Here is an 11273-nt window from a genome sequence, read left to right on the forward strand (position 1 = left end):
AATAAAAAGATGAGGGGGGGGGGGGGGGGGGGGGGCGCGAGTGCAGTGCTAGAGCAGCCCTCCCTTCCATTCCTGAGTGCTGAGCTGGGGGGGCCAGGCCCTGGCAGGACTCTCTGATTAGGGAATGGTGTAAATCCTCACCCTGCCTGCATAGTCCTAGGCTTTTCCCAGCTCCCTCCTCAAGGGGCAGGAGTGTTGCCAGCCCCCAGCCCCTGGCTTGCACTCTGAAGCAAAGTGGGGGTGTGGACTGCATGCATCTGCTGATGATACTGAGCTTTTCAATCTTCCTCTCCCTGCTTCTTCATACTGTCTGCAACAAACCTGACAGGCAAGCAAGCCAGCAGGGAGCTGATAAAACAAAGTTTATCACAGCCCATCAAGAAAAGAAATGCCTCTCTAATTAGTTTAAGCTCTTCTTAAACACCTTTTTCTAAGGAAGGGACAGAGGGACATTACCGGCTGACCTGTTGATTAGCTCCAAGAAGCCCTAAGCCAACACTGTGTTGTCTGCCTTTGTCCCAGTGAAACTGGAGACACACACACATAGACACCTCTCAGAATTAGCTAGCATGGGGGTGGTGTGATCTTGACCAGATGCAGGCTAGGGTCCATGCTGTAGGACAGGGGAGAAAGGGAGAGGGGGATCCTGCTTGAGCAGCGAGCGGCAAGGGGAGTAGGGCAGGGGGAAGCCAGGCAGACTCTGCTGTGCCTGTTGTCTCATATTTTCATAGTTGGTAGGGTCAGAAGGGACCTGAGCAGATCATCAAATCCAACCCCCTGCCATGGGCAGGAAAGAATGCTGGGGTCAAACGACCCTGGCAATGTGTCTATCTAGCCTCCTTTTAAAGACCCCCAGGGTAGGAGCGAGCACCACTTCCCTTGGAAGTTGGTTCCAGATCCTAGCCGCCCTGTCTGTGAAGTAGTGCCTCCTGATATCCAGCCTGAATCTACTCTCAGTCAACTTATGGCCGTTGTTCCTTGTTACCCCCAGTAGTGCTTGGGGAAACAGGGACTCTCCCATTGCCTGCTGGTCCCCCTTGGCCAGTTTATAGATGGTCACCAGATCCCCTCTCAGCCTTCTCTTGTGGAGGCTGAACAGGTTCAGGTCTTGTAGCCTCTCCTCGTAGGGCCTACCCTGCTGTCCCCCGATCATGTAAGTGGCCGTCTTATGGACCCTCTTGATGTTGTCCACATCCCTCCTGAAGTGTGGTGCCCAGAACTGGACGCAGTACTCCAACTGCAGCCTGACCAATGTCATATAGAGGGGGAGGATCACCTCCTTGGACCTGCTCGTGATGCATCTGTGGATGCATCACAATCTACAACTCCTCCAGCAGCCAGAGCAGTGACAGTGCTCCAGTTAGGGAGGAGAGGGGTGGGGCCAGCCCTGCCCTCTGGAGCAGACAGCTCAGCCCAGAGCCTGGCCATGCAGGGGGATTCTGATTTAACTTAAACCAGGAAGGCGATCATGTAAGTGGCCGTCTTATGGACCCTCTTGATGTTGTCCACATCCCTCCTGAAGTGTGGTGCCCAGAACTGGACGCAGTACTCCAACTGCAGCCTGACCAATGTCATATAGAGGGGGAGGATCACCTCCTTGGACCTGCTCGTGATGCATCTGTGGATGCATCACAATCTACAACTCCTCCAGCAGCCAGAGCAGTGACAGTGCTCCAGTTAGGGAGGAGAGGGGTGGGGCCAGCCCTGCCCTCTGGAGCAGACAGCTCAGCCCAGAGCCTGGCCATGCAGGGGGATTCTGATTTAACTTAAACCAGGAAGGGGTCTGAGCCTAGGCAGTGGAAGGGGGCGGGGCTAATGGGGCTTAGCCCTCCCAAATGCAGGGCAGTGGTATGGCTGCAAGCCAGCCTGGTTGCAGGCTTGCAGCGGAGGAGTGGGGAGGGAGTGGGGCTGGGGTGGGGCAGGCGCTGCACAGCTGGCGAGGCATGGGAGTGAGCTGTGAGTGCCTCATCTGGGGGTTGTGGCTCCTGCTGCTACATGCACCCTAGGAGGCATGGGGGGGCATTTGCCTCTGGATCTTTTTGGGGTAGGATGTGTTGCCACTCCAAAATTCGCTGTAGCCCCCCTCTCAGTGCCAGCACTACCCACCCCAAGCCCCCCCCCGCCCCCGCTGGGAACAGTCTGGCTCAACCCCAGACCCAGCCCACAGTGGCTGACTGTTCTTGCCCTATCCAGATCTGGGGGCACATGCCCCCCATGCCTTATGGGGTGCATGCAGCAGCAGGAGCTGCCACCCCCTCCCCGAGCTGGGTGTTCCTGGACAAGCCACTCACAGCTCTGTCCCACACCCTGCTCTGGCTGTTCAGGGCAGAGCCTCGATCTGCCCCATCCCCCATGGCCCTTTCCCCTCCTCCCACAGACTTACTTGTTGGGAGGCACACGCATGCATGCTCAACCCCACCAAATATTTTTTTCTCCCTCTGCCTAGGGGTCTGGGACAGAAGTTCCATAAAGCAGTTTGACCCAAATCAGTTAAGTCTGATACTACATTCCACCAGGTGAATCTTAAACATGTTTCAGCAATTTTGAAACTGTTTTCTGTGCACTGAACTTACATTCTGTTACAGGTTTAAACCACTTTCTGATCACTTAAACCAGTTTATGTGTAACTTCTGTCCCTAGCCTAAAGGAGCAAGTTCAGTGCTCTGCTGGGCCCTGCTATTCAGAGAGGCCCAAGCTTTATCACTGGGATATGCATCATCTCAGAAGAGTGACTCCATATAAATAATTCTCTTGAAGAAGTATGGTTACTTGAGAAGCAACCTTCGTGGCTCAGAGAAGACCCTGTTTCCTTCTGCAACAGGTAGGATATTCATAAACCATCTCAATTTCACATAATTATATACCTTGTATAAGTGAATCTTATGAGTCAGTTAGAGCTCTCATTGTAGCTTGATATTTATCCATTCATAAACAAAAGTGGTAATCTCCAGCTGCTCAGAAACATTATTTGGCAAATAGTAATTTTTGCCCAAATTTATCCCAATCATTCACAGCTCATTTTGCATCTTTGATGTAGTGGACTGGGTCAAAATATGCCCCATGCACTTTTTGTTTTGCTTGAGACATGTATTTGGAATTAACTTAGACAAGGTGCATTACCCTTGAATTATTTTCATGAGCCAAAGCAAAGCAGATGCAGGAAAAATGTGATTATCTTGATAATGTTTGTGAAGCCGAAGTGAATGCTAACGGTTGAATAAAGCACACTCCTCCGTTATTAATGTTGCTGCCACCAGGTTGATAATACTTTGCACTTCAGTTACCATCTTACTTAGTCTACTGGATAAATATACTCAGCATCACTTGAGCGGCTTAATACCTTCATATTTAACCAAATTAAGCTTTGCCAATGAAAATCTGAACCAATGGAAAAGTCAGCTTTGGATTCCTACAGCGCTACTTCTCAGATCTAATTGAGAATCTTTTCTGGTCTCTGTCACACTCAGAATTTGGATTATGAATTTGAATTGGGTTGGGGGTTGCCTTGGTAGCCAGCCAATTGCCATTTTCTTCCCTGCCTAGGGAATCGTCAGACACTTGCCCACTATGAGGCATGCTGGATGCCCACTCCTCTGGCGCCAGTGTTGGAGTCACAGCATTTCAACACCTAAAGGCCACTGTTCTATTGAGAGCTCTAGGACAGTATACATGTGAACACCTCTGAACAGCACCAGTTGTGAACCATTTCCAAATCAGTGACAGTTGGAAAGGGTTCTGCTTTTATGTGTGTCAGCATCTTCGCATGCAGCATACACAAAGGGCCTTCCCTATCACTGCAAACTTAGGTAAGGTCAGGCAAAATCTGATCCCATGCTTGGCACCCCCTCACACAGGCTGCACGTGATGATAAACCCAAGAACAGAATCCAGCTATCTTAACATGCAGAGTTATACTTTAACCATCTTTCTTCTTGGCCACATTTCTATCAGTTACAGAGTGACTAAGCCGGAAGCTGTGGAAGAACATACATCTTCTAAGCTAGTCGCTGTTATTGTACTCTGAACCTTGATTAGCAGAGATCAGAGAAATGTATCTCTCCTTAAAGAAATAACACAGTTGGTTACCAAAATACTTTGTGAGTATTAATAAAGTACAGAAAATAGATTCCTTCTACTATGCTTTCAGTGAATAAATACAGAGCTACAACTTTCACTTCAATACTGTGTAAGAAACTAGTTGCAAAATTTCTTACTTGAAGTACTTTGGCACAAACAACTATTACGCACTATTTATTTAGAAATCCAGTGGGACCTTTTTGAATAGAAGCCCATATCTTTACATTGGTCGTTAAAATAAGAACTAATTTCATGCACAATTGGCAATGCATAAGAAATTTCGTTGATATCCAAAGAGCAAAAGATTTTATGAGGTTGCATATGTATTTATGATTATTTAAGATTCCTGTTATAATGAGGACCCTTTAAGGATAGGAATATTGTATTTTCATTTGCATAAAGACAATAAAAACTCTTTCAGAAGCAATTTCGCCATATATAAAAAGTGAGAGCATAGTACCTTAGTGGCACAGACATCTGTTACTTAAGCAGATGCCACCACGTAAATGCAATCAGGCAACACTATTCACCAATCAGAGACCACCCAAATTACAGCTGGAACCAAAATTCAATGGGTGTCTGGGAGTCTCAAAAACAGTTAAGAAATGATGGGCTTTTCTTCAAAGTTCTCATTAAACATTCAGTGACATTTATTTGTTTGTAGTTAGCAAACTCTACTGTATCATATGGCTCAGTAGCTGCTCCCTGGTATACAGCTAATCTCTATGATCTATGCCATCCAATTCTAACCCATAAGATTCATATCCAACCAGCATTAGCTGTTCAACATATGAGAAATAACCACTTCTTTGTTCCTCATTATAACTATAGCTTAATGTCTTCATTCTGCAGCTGATTTATCAATATCTCTGAAAGAGAATAAATATTGCTTGTTTAAGTGGTACATAGTGCGATAAAAACTCCAGGGACTGTTTCCACAGTTAAGCAGTACCTACAAAGTCTGGAACTGATAAGCCCTTTCTGAAGTTAGCTTACACTTTAAATCAGCAGTTCATGAAAGGCATTAAGAAAAACTATTATACTACTAGAATGGATGGCAGTACAGTTTTATATGTTACACCTTGAAGTAAGCAGTAGGATTTTCAATCACTTGATAACCTTGAAACTGCTAAGGTATCAAATTGCTATCATGAATATTGTGTAGGAACAGAAATAACTCAGAAAGCTGCTTCTGTGAATAATAATGTAGGAGAGCGCAACATTTTCCTACAGAAGAAATGGGCTGGAGTTACAGTAGCACCAACAAGTAAATATACATGAAACTGAGGCATGGATTGAAACAAGAATATTTGCATTTGACTATATATCCATCAGTTATCAGTTCTGTTGCACCTTACCTAGTCCCCAGCAAAAATAAAAAGCTTGCTGGATAAAAAGCTTGCCGTGATGGAAAAACAAAGAAACTGACAAACTAATTTTAATATGTGAAACCAAACCCCGTGAAGATGGAATGTCTCATAATTCAGCAAGCATTTCCTCAAAAATGGTATGCAAAATGGAATTAAAAAAAACACGGGTTAATACATTTTCATGACGTGCATGCAGAGCATTTATTACATCTTTCAGACCTGATTCTGATTTCATTCACATTGATGTATTTACACTGGGAAAAGAAATCTGAATCACCTCTCTAAATTCTCATATTTATATCTTGAATCTATGAGTTTACAGCAAACTCTGCCTTTGTTCTAAAGCAAAATACAGCTTTAGTCCTGTGGCATTTTCAGGTGATACAGCCTACTGAGATCATTTGACAGCCATGTGAAAACTCAATGTCTGGAGTGATTCATCATTGTGTCAGATTGTCCTGCACTTTGTCACAATGACTGACAATAGGGGGAAACTTGGAAATAATACAAAGATTCGACATTCACTGATAGTGCCTGCATTGTGATTAGAGAAGAAAGAGAGCATGTGAGAAGAATCTTAATTCCACATTGCCTTCCACCCCTCTCCCCACCCAAAAATATAGTGGTTTTACCCTTCACGGTTATGATCTTACTTTCAGTTTTTCTATCAGACTTCACATGATATATTTTAAAATATGGAAGAGTGGGTTAAAGAGCTATATTATTACAAACACAGAAAAGGTAAATTATCATGCAGAATGAAAAACTCTACTGATAATGCTACATCACTCCTACTAATATATTTTTTCTGTGTGACCATTCCTTTTCCTTTCTATCACCTGAAGTTATTCAGGCATTTTACCACAGCCTGAAGCAACGGTAAAGAAATGTTTTCCATGATAATCCGAAGGTGTTATGGAAATCTGGCAGTGTGAGTATATTATTGGGTGGTAGGATTTGAAATGGTGATCAGTGAAAAAAGTTTTCCATTATTCTCATTAACTTGCAACAAATTTAATATTAGCTGCTAAGCTGTAAGATTCAGCAGGATAGTGACACACAAACAATGAGCAAAGCTGGTTGAATCAACCTTCAAGCATTAAAGCTCCTCAAGTTTTATCAGAGTGTTTGCAGCAACAACATCAAAGACCGGAGCCTTAATTGCATAATTAATAGAGAAAAGGGGAGGGCTTTCCTGAGAGCTCAGAGCTCCAAAGTTGTAAAGAATAGAGGAAGAAGCATCAGTGAAGATGAGCAAGAAGTGAAAAACCAGAGCTCCCATCAAAAAAATTAGACCTCCTTTACTTAAGCTTGGGCCACCACAGCAGTTACATATAGTTTTAGTGTACTGCAACTATGACTGCATGTAGACATTGTTTGATACCAAAGAGCCAGGCCCCTTATGATGCTCTAGCTGTACATGTGCACTGTAAAGTTGCTGCAAACCCAAGGAAGAATTCCTTCAGCCAGAATGATCATAGGAAACTGGGGCTGGACGAGATTATGGGGTCATCTAGTTTAGCTCCCTGCTCAGGTCAGGATCATCCCTAACTAGAACTATACTAGCCAAGTGTCAGTTAAACCTGCTCTAGAAAATTTCCAGGAAGGGAGATTCCACAACTTCTCTAGGTAGCCTTTTCCAATTCTGGACCACCCTCATAGTCATAGGGTACCTGATACAGCTCTGTGTTGGTCCCTCTCATTCCCCGACTTAGAGGGCTTATTGGAATATGGCAGAGTTGTGGGTGAGATACATTGGCGATGCGTAGGGGGTGCATGTGCACCTCCTGAGAACGGCTGTGCACTCCCTAGAAGCACAAGGCACAAAACATGAACTGCACTTCCGGTTTCACCTCTAGCTTGGCGATTGGCCACTTGGCGATTGCGCCACCCCACCCCGGGCTGGCAATCGGCTGCTGGGGGACTCCCCCACCATTGGCAATCTGGTGCCTCCCCAGACTCAGGAGGCACCAATCGCCCATGGTGAGCTAGATCCCATCACAGGTGGGAGCCCCTGCAGCACTCAACACTATAATGTGATTCTGGGCTACTCTCATGAGGCACCCAGACAACCCTCACTCAGCCAACGCAGTTAAGTCTGCTCTAAATTCAGCTGGGGAATAGCCTGCTCTAAATCTGCAAAATGTAACTATAAATCTCCTAAATCCAACAGATGGCAAAGTTGTTTAAAGCCATTTTGTCCCCTCTCTCCTGGAGTTAAAATAATAGAAAATTAGGGTTGGAAAGGACCTCAGGAGGTCATGTAGTCCAACCTCCTGCTCAAAGCAGGACCATCCCCAACTAGATCATCCCAGCCAAAACTTTGTCTAGTTGGGTGTGGAACTTTTTCTGCTTATGAAACTTGAGTGTTATAATATACCATGTGTGTTTCACCAGGTAGTAGGTATGCCTAGCATGCTTTACCAGGAGGAGGCTCCACAAATCTTTTTTAACATAAGAATGACACTGTGAACTCTTGAAAACATAACTGACCATGTAAAGGATTTGACCTCTGTGGGAACTATGTCTATGAGAACAAAAAAAGGAACTGTGAAAAGTGAATGAAAGAAATATGAGTCTGTAATAGACTAGCTAGTTGGCAGCTGGCTTTTATCATTTTAACAGCTATGAGAAACTTTGCTGAAGACACTTGAATTGAGTGTCCTGACATGAAAGCATTCCAGAATATATGCTTAAGCTTCATCTCCTAAAGCCTATTAGAAATTGTATATTGATAAGTTTCTGAATTCTCTGTCCAATCTTGTGCGTTTTAAAGGTAATTTAGGTTTCCTACACACCATATACTGAAACTTTCATTTAATCCATTGTACAGTATATTTTATCAAATATGTTCAGTCATTTTTGAATTAGACTGTTACATTTAAATATGAATCTAATCATAACTGACACAGTACAACTTAAGCCTCAGAGTTATTAACAGCAAAGTAAGAAATGGAAGTGCTTTCAAATCCAAGAATCTGCTATTAAGGTCTTCTGTGAAAGGACTGGTTCACTCTTTAGACCCAGGATTTACCTAGAGGCGAATCTTAAAGGAGGATTTGGGTATTCAATTTACTTTAGCTAACAACAAAATAATATATGCTGCATAAAAACAGAAATGGTATCTATAATTTCAGGCTGATTTTACACAGAGTCCCATTAACGTGAACTGCTCTATCATGAGCTAGGGTTTGCAGGACTTAGTTTCTCGGTATTACAAAGGAAAACTTGAAATTCCCATCTGTAAATTAAGTTTACACTTCTTTTGTTGTGTAACAACAGAAACATGTTACTAAAAGTTATTGAAAAGGTTTTCTGAGCCCTAGAGGCCCACAGAGCTGGCATTGTTAAGGCCTGAAAGTTTGAGTAGCTAATGGCCGACAAGGGACTGATGTGTCTAAGAATATATTGGACTATCTTTGTGTCCTCAGACTGAATGAGCATGTGCCCATTCACACATGGGCTAATAGGGAAGAGAAGAGCAGCTTTTGGCACAAGTCTGGAGATAGCTTGCCACAGCTCTGGAGGTGTGAGTTCAAGCTTATTGTAGCACTCACTCTGCCCCACAGGAAAGTGTTAGCTGAGGCAAATGCTAGGTTTAAGTAATGGGAAAATCTCAAGGCTAGGTACAGAGGGTCAAAAAGCCTGAGGCTTAATCAATTCAGTCTTTGCAGGTTAGTCTAAGCTACGCAGTTTCAGTTGAAACAGAAGTGAACAGACATTTACCAGGAAATTTACATTTACATTTATTCAGGAAATGCAGCCACATACCTGCAGTGGCTCAGGCCAAAAGCCAGAGGGCACTAGAGCATGGCTGTCTGGCTGTGTGTTCACTTCCTCTTCCTGCTGCCCCCAAGGTCTCTGGGATTTACAGTCTAGAATCACAGCAGCAGGACTCTGCAGGGTTCCTCAACTCTTCCTTTTCCTGCTTCCAGGTGCCTCTGAGATTTATAGTCCACAGTTGTATCCACGAGTAAGTTTGAGCAAGGGGAGGAGTTTTTAACCCCCCACCTTGGTCCCCGACCCCAGGCAGGGTTTGCCAGGTGGGTAGGGCAGTCCCACCCTCCCTGTAGATTGGCCTGCATCCCCAGCTGGGCTTATCTCTCCCCACCCCCAACCCCTTGTCAGCCAGCCCTTGCTGCTCCAGCTAGGGGGCAGAGGTGCTGGCCCAGCCCTGCTCTCTGGAGCAGAAAGCACAGCTCATTCCCAGGCTGGAAAGTGTGCCGCGGGACTGTGATTTAACTTGAACCAGGAAGGGGTCTGGGGCAGAAGTTTTATAAACTGGTTTGACCCAATTCAGTTATGTCTGATACTACATTCAATTGGTTTTATCTTAAACCAGTTTCAGCCATTTTGAAACTGATTTATATGCACAGAGATTCTGGTCTGTTACAGGTTTAAACCAGTTTCTGATTACTAAACCAGTTTAACTTTTTTAACTTCTGTGCCTAGCCCAAAAGAGTTTGTGGTTTAGTATCAGTTCTGATGTCTCCAGTGTCTGCTGCATGAAGAACCTCATGGGTACCCACAATTTGCAGCACAGGCTTGTAGTTTGTAAAAGAATGCCCTAAATCCATCCTCAGACTCACATACAAGATCTGTTGTTTTGAGTCAGGAAGTTTTATATCATTTTAAGAACTGGCACACTGCATTCAGTCCAAGTTGGAATGAGAAAACCTCCAGCATTTTAGACTAGATATAAATAGCAGAGGTAGTGCCCTTTCCACTCATCTCCTCCCATTAGTCATAAACCCCAAAACCTTCTATTGGCCATTCTCCTACCCCCAAGGCTAGGGACAGACAGTCAAAAGGCCTGAGGCTGAATTGATTCAATCTTTTCAGGTAAACTGTTTAGATTGAACTGATGAGAAAGTGAACTCATGTTTGCTTTTCAGAAGTGAAAGGGAGCCAGACCCCTGCAGTGTCCCATACCAGGCACCAGGGGGTGTTAGAACTCACCTCCCAGCCTGCCAGTCAGTAGGGACATGGGTGATTTCCCCAGACATGCCCTCTCTTTAGCCTCCAGTCAGCTGAGGACAGTGTATGGGGGGAACCCCCACCACCACCAGACCTCCAGCCACGGTCTCCCTAGCACTGGGGAAGGAGGAAGAGGGAAGCCCCGATTGGGTTGTTTCTCCCTCCCTCCCTGTGCCCAGAGCTGGTCCCCCTAGCTATGCCCCATCCTCAATCCGGGCCAGCTGAGGAGCGGGCCTAGGGGGAAACCTGCCTTTCCCCCTGGACCTCAGCCAGGGTCTCCCCCATGAAAACGAAAGGGGGGAGGAGGGAAACCCCATCAGGGCACCTCTTCCCTTCTCTCCCCATGCCCAGAGCTGGTCTTCCTAGCCACAGCCCCTCCTCAGTCTGGGCTGGCTAAGGAAGGAGTGTGGGGAAAACCTTCCCCTCCCCCTGGCACCGGAGCCCCAGCTTGGGTCTCCCCGGTGTTGGTGAAGGGGGGAAGGGAGAACCCCCAGCAGAGAAGTTCTCCTCCCCATTCCACACCTGAAGCCAGAAGCTGGGCTTATCACCTGGCCATGCACCCTCCTTGGCCAGCAGGCCAACTGAGGAGGAAGTGGGGGAGGAGGAATGGCCCCCCCATCCAGCTTTGGACCCCCAGCTGGGCTGTACCAGGTGCAGGGGTGGGGGATCCCTCAGTGGGGGCTGTTTTCTCCCCAATTCCTTCTTTAGCCAGCCTGCCAGTCAAGCAGAGAGCATGGCCAGATGATTGGCCCAGCTCCCAGCTGTGGGGAAGTCCACAGTGAAGGCTTTACTTCCCCAACCTGAGCAGGGAGAACCAGGCCACACCCTCCCCCCCCCCACTCAGCTGGCA

Source organism: Alligator sinensis, unplaced genomic scaffold (genome assembly GCF_000455745.1).
Source record: "Alligator sinensis unplaced genomic scaffold, ASM45574v1 scaffold277_1, whole genome shotgun sequence".
In the NCBI taxonomy this organism is placed as follows: domain Eukaryota; kingdom Metazoa; phylum Chordata; order Crocodylia; family Alligatoridae; genus Alligator; species Alligator sinensis.